Source organism: Chiloscyllium punctatum, chromosome 20, assembly GCF_047496795.1.
Source record: "Chiloscyllium punctatum isolate Juve2018m chromosome 20, sChiPun1.3, whole genome shotgun sequence".
Classification (NCBI taxonomy): Eukaryota; Metazoa; Chordata; class Chondrichthyes; order Orectolobiformes; family Hemiscylliidae; genus Chiloscyllium; species Chiloscyllium punctatum.
This window is the reverse complement of record NC_092758.1, coordinates 73,339,083-73,347,919: the sequence shown is the minus strand read 5'-3', so window position 1 is coordinate 73,347,919 and position 8,837 is coordinate 73,339,083.

The following is an 8,837-nucleotide window of genomic DNA, read 5'->3' as shown; positions in this document are numbered from 1 at the left end:
AATAAAAAAACATAATCCTAACTAGTGAGATGATGAAGGAGTAGCGCTCTGAAAGCTGGTGCTTCCAAATAAACCTGTTGGACTATAACCTGGTGTTGTGTGATTTTTAAATAGTGAGAGGTTTTCAAGCTCTGAGATGCAGAGAAATCTGAGTGTCCCAGTGCATGAATTGGAAAAGGCTAGTATGCAGATACAATAAGTCATTAGGAAAGCTCATAGTATGTAATGTTTCATTGCGAGGTGAATTGAATGGAAGGTTAGGAAGGTTATGCTTCAAGTATACAGAGCATTGGTGAGAGCACATCACTGTGTACAGTACTCACCGTTGTACTTACAGAAAGATGCGAATGTATTAGAGTCACTTTAAAGAAGGTTTAAAATACTTGGAATGGGCAGTTTGTCTCATGAGGAAAAGATATACAAGCAAGTAACATGCAACTTGATTATGACATATAAAATCCTGAGGGAGCTTGATACAGAAGATGTGGAAAAGTTGTTTCCCCCTGTGGGAGAATCTAGAACTGAGGGGGGTTACTGTTTAAAAATCACTATTTAAAGCAAAGCATAGCATTTAGTCTTTGGAAACCTTGCAGCGAAAGTGATGGAAGCAGAGCTCTTGATTATTCATAAGCTAGAGTCATAAAGTCATAGTGTCTTAGAGATGTACAGCACAGGAACAGACCCTTTGGTCCAACTTGTCCATATCGACATGGTAGATAAATTCTTGTTGAGCAAGGTGCAGGGTTAGGAGGGTTAGTTTGGAGGATGTAAAAGATTATCAGAGGTAGGTGGGAATGTGGATCTAAGGTTAAACTCAGATCAGCCTTGATCTTACTGGATGGCACAGCAGGCTTGATTGTCAGATGTTGGTGTGCTACAGAGTGCAGTATTGAAGTGCAGAACTATATTGAAAGTGGGAGAAAATGAGGACTGCAGATGCTGGAGTTCAGAGACTAGAGTATGGTGCTGGAAAAATATCACAGGTCAGGCAGCATCCGAGGAGCCGAAGAAATGATGGAAGGGCTTATGCGATTCTCCTGCACATCGGATGCTGCCTTGCCTGCTGGGCTTTTCTAGCACCACACTCTCGACTGTATTGTAAGTGGGGCAGAGATGTAGTTGAGTATGTGAGAGGTTTGTATTTTATTGATGTCAATCTCCATGGACAATAGATGTGGGCAGTCACATGGAGCATGCTCTGAGACACTGGTGACTGCTGAGCAAGACGCAGTCCTGGATGAGCAAGTGGTGAACTGGAGTCACCAGAGACCGACTCTGACTTTCTGAACAGGAACCGGTGCTCTTAGTTTCTCTCCAGCATGAGAGAATCAATAAGGCACGATTCAGTACGAACAACATGTAAATGTATGCAAATGAACCCAAATAGGCCTCTTGCCACTTAGTAACTTGTCGTTCTTGCAGAGCTGCAGAATTTTACTTTTTTCTTTGATATCAAGAACCTAATTTTTCTGATCATGCTACATTTTCCCAACTTGCCATTGTCCATGTCTATCAGAGGCTGGAAAAATTCAGTCTGATTGAAATAAAAGCAAAATACAGCAGATGCTGAAAGTCTGAATCAACCATACAGAATGCTGGAGAAACTCAGCAGGTCTGGCTGTATTTGTAGAGAGAGAAATAGAGTTAACATTTTCAGTCCTGTATAACTCTTCCTCAGAATTGTTCTGACTCATACTGGATTTGAAGCGTTAATTCTGTTTCTCTCTCCGCAGATGCTTTTAGACCTGCTGAGTTTCTCCATGTTGGTCTAACACTCGACACTGAAATGAACTTGGATTTCATTTTAGACCATCACCAAGCCCATTCATTCCCACCTCGAGAATATCACCCAATTTCATCACTGTCACAGCTCACAGGTTGCTAAAACTCTCATCCATGCCTTTGTTACCTCCAAACCTCCTGCTCTCCCATATTCCACTGCACACAAACTTGACATTACCAAAACTCATTGCCCCCCTCCCCCATGTTCAAAGTCACAGCCAATCCCATTCCCCTCTCACCCCAGTGCTCACTAACCTTAACTGGCTCAGAGACAAGCTGTGTGTGATTTTAAAATCCTCATTATCATTTCCTAACCCTTTCTCAGCCTCACTTTTGTGAGATGTGGGTGTTGCTGGATCTGCCAACCTTCACCATAATTGCACAGAGTTGACTATATTGCTGAGGTTCTGAAGGTCAGACTATGTAAGGACAGCAGATTTAATTCCCTAAAGAGCATTAATGAACCAGATAGATTTATTTTTACTACAATTGACTACTTTCATAGTTGCCATTTGGCTAGCTTTTAATTCTACAAATGTTGCATCTGCCAGGACTGGACTTGAGCCTCCATCCCCAGAACAATAGTCTGAGTTTCTGGATTACTGGTCCACTGATTCCCTATCTGTGTAACATCTTTCAAGCAAACACCCCTCGGAGTTATCTCTGCCTGTTGAACTCTGTCCTCTCGATTTTAATTGCTCCACCATTGACGACTGTGTCTTCAGTTCCCCCAGGTCCTGAGATATGGAATTCTCTCCCACAAATTCTCTATTTCTTGTCATTTTTCTCCTTTACACAATCTTCAAAACCTACCTTTTAACCTTTGGGTTATTTGAAATAGTATATGACTCAGTGTGATATTATGATGTAGAAATCTCCTGTGGTGCGTGTTAGCACATTCTCGGAGAGGTACCTTTACATAAATATTAATTATTGCGACAGCGTGGTGCATGTTACATACAGATACTCTGAGAACTTGATGCAGTGTTTGGCTGCTTCTCACTCTCACCCAGCTTCTGTTCCTGTCAATAATACTGGTCGGTTGTTTTGACTTGCTGAGGATTCTCTGTGATTGGGGATGCCTTGTTTTTGGCTATGCTGATGGGCCATTCTTGTGTGTGCGTCAATAGTTGCTAGAGCTGGATGCAGAGCTGGTTCTGCAGAGAGGGGGAGGGGGGGAGCATCCTCTTTGGGAGACCCTGCCTTAAACAGAATGACGCCAAAACTTCAAATTTGAATGTACATCGCAGCAAAGAGCTGAAGCTTGAGGCTGGGCCGCGCATCCGCACTGCAATCTGACTGCGTCTGAAAATGTCTGAGCTGGCAATCAGCCCAGAACAGGGAGAGTGTCGGAGGAGGGGTAGTGTAAATCTAACCTGTCAGCACAGGGACAAGCCTCTCCGGACTGGGGGAATCTCTCTCCATCTGGGAACAGTCTGTCAGTTCTTCGAACGATCATTCAATACCTGGGCGTTGCTCTCTCTCTCATACACTCCACTGCTGGGGACAGTGACTTTCTAATAGTCCCTCTCCATCTCTCCACTGGGGACAGTCTCTCTGTACTGAGGGAGGGGGGGGGGGGGGGACATTTTCTCTTCACTGGGGACCGTCTCTCTGTACTGGGGGGGGGGGGGGATGGAACATTCTCTCTTCACTGGGGTCAGTTTCTCTGTACTGGGGGAGGGGGGCAAAATTCTCTCTGCATTGGAGACAGTCTCTCTGTACTGGGGTGGGGTGGGGGGGGGGTGGGCATTCTCTCTCCACTGGGGACAGTCTCTCTGTGCTGGGGGGGGGGGGGGGCATCCGCTCTCCATTGGGGACAGTCTCTCTGTGCTGGGGGAGGAGGGGGACATTCTCTCTCCACTGCGGACAGTCTCTCTGTACTGGGGTGGGGGGGGTGGGCATTCTCTCTCCACTGGGGACAGTCTCTCTGTGCTGGGGGGGGGGGGCATCCGCTCTCCATTGGGGACAGTCTCTCTGTGCTGGGGGAGGAGGGGGACATTCTCTCTCCACTGCGGACAGTCTCTCTGTACTGGGGTGGGGGGGGGGGGGGGTGGGCATTCTCTCTCCACTGGGGACAGTCTCTCTGTGCTGGGGGGGGGGGGCATTCTCTCTCCATTGGGGACAGTCTCTCTGTGCTGGGGGAGGAGGGGGACATTCTCTCTCCACTGGGGACAGTCTCTCTGTGCTGGGGTGGGTGGGGGGTGAAACATTCTCTCTCCACTGGGGACAGTCTCTCTGTGCTGGGGGGGGGGGGCATTCTCTCTCCATTGGGGACAGTCTCTCTGTGCTGGGGGAGGAGGGGGACATTCTCTCTCCATTGGGGACAGTCTCTCTGTGCTGGGGGTGGGTGGGGGGGTGAAACATTCTCTCTCCACTGGGGACAGTCTCTCTGTGCTGGGGGGGGGGGGCATTCTCTCTCCATTGGGGACAGTCTCTCTGTGCTGGGGGAGGAGGGGGACATTCTCTCTCCACTGCGGACAGTCTCTCTGTACTGGGGTGGGGTGGGGTGGGTGGGGGGTGGAACATTTTCTATCTACTGGCGACAGTCTCTCGGTATTGGATGTGGGGGGGGGGGGGGGAGAGACATTCTCTCCACTGGGGACAGTCTCTCTGTACTGGGGGGGGGGGGAGGGAGGCATTCTCTCTCCACTGCAGACAGTCTCTCTATACTGGCGTGGGGGGGTGGGGGTGGGGGGGGGGGGAATTGTCTCTCCACTGGAGACAGTCTCTCTGTGCTTGGGGGGGGGGGGGGGGTGAGCATTCTCTCTCCACTGGGGACAGTCTCTCTGTGTTGGGGGGTGGAGAGAGAATGTCCCCCACACAGTACAGAGAGACAGTCCCCAGTCAAGAGCGGATCCCCACCCCCACCCCCACCAGCATAGAAAGACTGTCCCCAGTAGAGAGAGAATGGTCCGCCCCGCACCAAGTACAGAGAGACTGTCCTTAGTGGAGAGAGAATTTTGCCCCCCTCCCCGAGTACAGAGAAACTGACCCCAGTGGAGAGAGAATGTTCCCCCCACCCCTAGTAGAGAGAGACCGCCCCAGTGGAGGGAGAATGTTCCCCCCCTACCCCCCATACAGAGAGACTGTCCCCAGTGGAGAGAGAATGTTTCACCCCCCACCCACCCCAATACAGAGAGACTGTCTCCAGCGGAGAGAGAATATCCCCCCCAAGTACCGAGAGACTGTCCCCAGTGGAAAGAGAATGTCCCCACCCCAATACAGAGAGACTGTCCCCAGCGGAGAGAGAATATTCCCCCACCCCACAAGTACAGAGAGACTGTCCCCAGTGGAGAGTGGACTCCCCCCTCCCCAGTACAGAGAGACTGTCTCCAGTGGAGAGAGAATGTTCACCCCCCACCCCACAGAGAGAGACTGTCCCCAGTGGAGAGAGAATGTCCCCCCCCAGTACAGACAGACTAACCCCAGTGGAGAGCAGATCCCCCCATCCCCCATCACAGAGAGACTGTCTCCAGTGGAGAGAGAATGCCCCCCGACCCCGTACAGAGAGACTGTTCCCAGCGGAGAGCGGATCCCACCCCCAGTACAGAGAGACTGTCCCCAGTGGAAAGAGAGTGTCCCCATCCCACCCCCAGTACAGAGAGATTGTCGCCAGTGGAGAGAGAATGCTCCCTCCCCCCCCCCCCCCAGTAGAGACAGATTGACCCAGTGGAGAAAGAATGACCCCCCCCAGTACAGGGAGACTGTCTCCAGTGGAGAGAAAATGCCCCCCACCCCGCCCCATACAGAGACGGTCCCTAGTGGAGAGAGAATGTCACCCCCCCAGTACAGAGAGACTTTCCCCAGTGGAGAGTGGATCCCCCACCCCCAGTACAGAAAGACTGTCCCCAGTGGAGAGAGAATGTCCCCCTCCCCCAGTACAGAGAGACTTTCCCCAGTGGAGAGTGGATCCCCCACCCCCAGTACAGAAAGACTGTCCCCAGTGGAGAGAGAATGCCCCCCCCGGTACAGAGAGACTTTCCCCAGTGGAGAGTGGATCCCCCACCCCCAGTACAGAAAGACTGTCCCCAGTGGAGAGAGAATGCCCCCCCCCCCCCGGTACAGAGAGACGATCCCCAGTGGAGAATTTTGCCCCCCTCCCCCAGCACAGAGAGACTGCCCCCAGTGGAGAGAGAATGTCCACCCCCCCGCCCAGCACAGAGAGAGTGTTTCTAGTGGGGAGAGAATGTCTCCCCCAGCACAGAGAGACTGTCCCCTGTGCAGAGAGAATGTTCCCCCCCCCCAGTACAGAGCAACTGTCCCCAGTGGAGAGTGGATTCCCCCCCCCTCCCGTACAAAGAGACTGTCGCCAGTGGAGAGAGAATGTCCCCACCCCAGTACTGTGGGAGGGGGGGGGACATTCTCTACTGGGGACAGTCTCTCTGTGCTGGGGGGGGACATTCTGTCTCCACTGGGGGCAGTCTATCTGTGCTGGGGGGAGGGGTATCCGCTCTCCACTGGGGACAGTCACTCTGTACTGGGATGGGTGGGCATGTTCTCTCCATTGGGGACAGTCTCTCTGTACTGGAGTGGGGTCGGGGGGGGGGGGGACATTCTCTCTCCACTGGGGATAGTCTCTCTGTGCTGGGGGGACCATTCTCTCTCCACTGGGGACAGACATTCTGCACTGGGGGAGGGGGGCAAAATTCTCTCTCCATGGGGACAGTCTCTCTGTACTGGGGTGGTGGGGGGGGAACATTCTCTCTCTACTGGGGACAGTCTGTCTGTATGGGGCGGGTTGGGGGACATTCTCTCTCCACTGGAGACAGTCTCTCTGTACTGGGGGGGACATTCTCTCTCCACTGGGGACAGTCTCTCTGTGCTGGGGGGAGGGGAACATTGTCTCTCCATTGGGGACAGTGTCTCTGTACGGGGCAGGGGAGGGGCATTCTCTCTCCACTGGGAACAGTCTCTCTGTACTGTGGGGGGGGACATTCTCTCTCCACTGGAGACAGTCTCTCTGTACTTTGGGGGGGGGGACATTCTCTCTCCACTGGAGACAGTCTTTCTCTACTGGGGGAGAGCATTCTCTCTCCACTGGGGACAGTCTCTCTCTGCTGGGTGGGGGGGGGGGGGGGAACATTCTCTTTCCACTGGGGACAGTCTCTCAGTATTGGGTGGGAGGTTGAACATTCTCTCTCCACTGGAGACAGTCTCTCTGTACTGTGGGGGGGGACATTCTCTCTCCACTGGAGACAGTCTCTCTGTGCTGGGTTGGGGTGGGGACATCCTCTTTCCACTGGGGACAGTCTCTTGGTATTGGGGGGGGGGGGGTGGAACATTCTCTCTCCACTGGCGACAGTCTTTCTGTGCTGGTGGGGTGGGGGGCTATCCGCCCTCCACTGGGGACAGTCTCTCTGTCCTGGAGGAGGGGGATGGGGGTGCGGGACATTCTCTCTCCACTATGGACAGTCTCTCTGTACTGAGGGGTGGGGGTTGGGGAGCATTCTCTCTCCACTGGGGGCAGTCTCTCTGTACTGAGGGGTGGACATTCTCTCTCCATTGAGGGCAGTCTCTCTGTGCTGGGGAGGGCGGAGATCCACTCTTCCCTAGGGACCGTCTCTCTGTACTGGTGAAGGGGACCTTCTCTCTCCACTGGGGACAGTCTCTCTGTACTGGGGTGTGGGGAACATTCGCTCTCCAATGGTTTGGGGGGCAGTCTATCTCTCTTGGCCACAGTCTTTTATCTGGGAGCCCGCTGTCTGTTGGGGACAGCAGGAAGGAGTGTGCTTCTACTGTGGGTGTAGATCGGAAACCTGTCTGAACAACTGTTACAGACTGGCACAGCCGTGGCTTCAGGATCATATGCCAAGGGATGTTTGAAGCAGCCACTACTGTATAGGTACAATGGGGAAAGGTCTAAGGCCTTTCCGCCTCAGGCTGAGAGCGACCAATGCTTGACATGAACTGTACATTGTAAATAGAGTCGGAGTAAAGCTTGGGCCACGAATTGACAGGATTCATTCTCTGCTGAATTTGATGTCATGTCAAATTGGAGCTGTGCAAACTGAGACAATGTGTGGAAATGAAGGCTTGCTTTTTACAGTAGGCAGTTTGACAATGAACCAGCCTGCTAAGATTGGCAGATGTTTTCTGCAGCCTATTCTCTCTGGAAGAGGGCTGGAGCTGAGGGAATGACTGGTGTTTGTAGTTTTCCTGGGGAAACGCGGGGGCTGCCTGAGCTCAAACTGTGGGACTGTCCCCTTACAGCGCCCCAAACCCTTCTCTCCCCTTATCTGTGTGTGTCCCGACTTCCTCAGTCACAGAGTCGGCTCTCTGGAACAGGTCTGTGTTTTGTCGCTGTTAGACAATGCTGAGTGAAACTCGGAGTTCTGCAGTCCCTGGGATTGAAATGGAGGACACAGTAACCCCGCCCAAGCTTTCATCACACGGCTGTGAGCTGCAACAGAACACCCCCGCAACAGCAGGGATCCCGTTCGTAGGAAGCTGGCGTTAGATTCTCTGCTGAAAATCCCAGCGTTGGTCTGGAGCTCCCCCCGCCCCCCCCCCTTTCATAGCCAGCCCGCGTCACCATTCACTGCAGTAACTTCCACTGTCTCCCCCCCCCCCCCCATCCCCGGTACACACCGGCCTGACTCTCCAAGCAAATAGCAGCCGTGAGCCCAGGGAGAAAACAAACCGAGCCCCGGCTCCTGGGGAGAAAGTGACATACTGCGAGGGAAATCTCCGCAGGAAATAACAAGACGGAGACCAGAAAGAAAGGGGGGAGTGGGGGGGTGGAGGTAGGGGGAGAAAGGAAGGGAGCACTGCAAAGCACAAGGAACAGGAAGTATTACATAACGTGCCTGCAAACTACAAACAGACAGTGATGGCAGGAATCCATTTTACAAATAAAAATCATTCATGTAGCAAGTTAAATCTGACAAAGCAACTCACAGAAGGACATGGCAAGTCCAGTTTGTGGCCTACAGCTCAAACAGAGACACCGTTCCAATATTGGGGAAATCTCCCACAGCTCATTTTGGAACCCAGAGGCTGTTATAGGATCTAGGGCCAGAGTTCTGGTGGGCTGTGCTGATGGAGGAGCAATG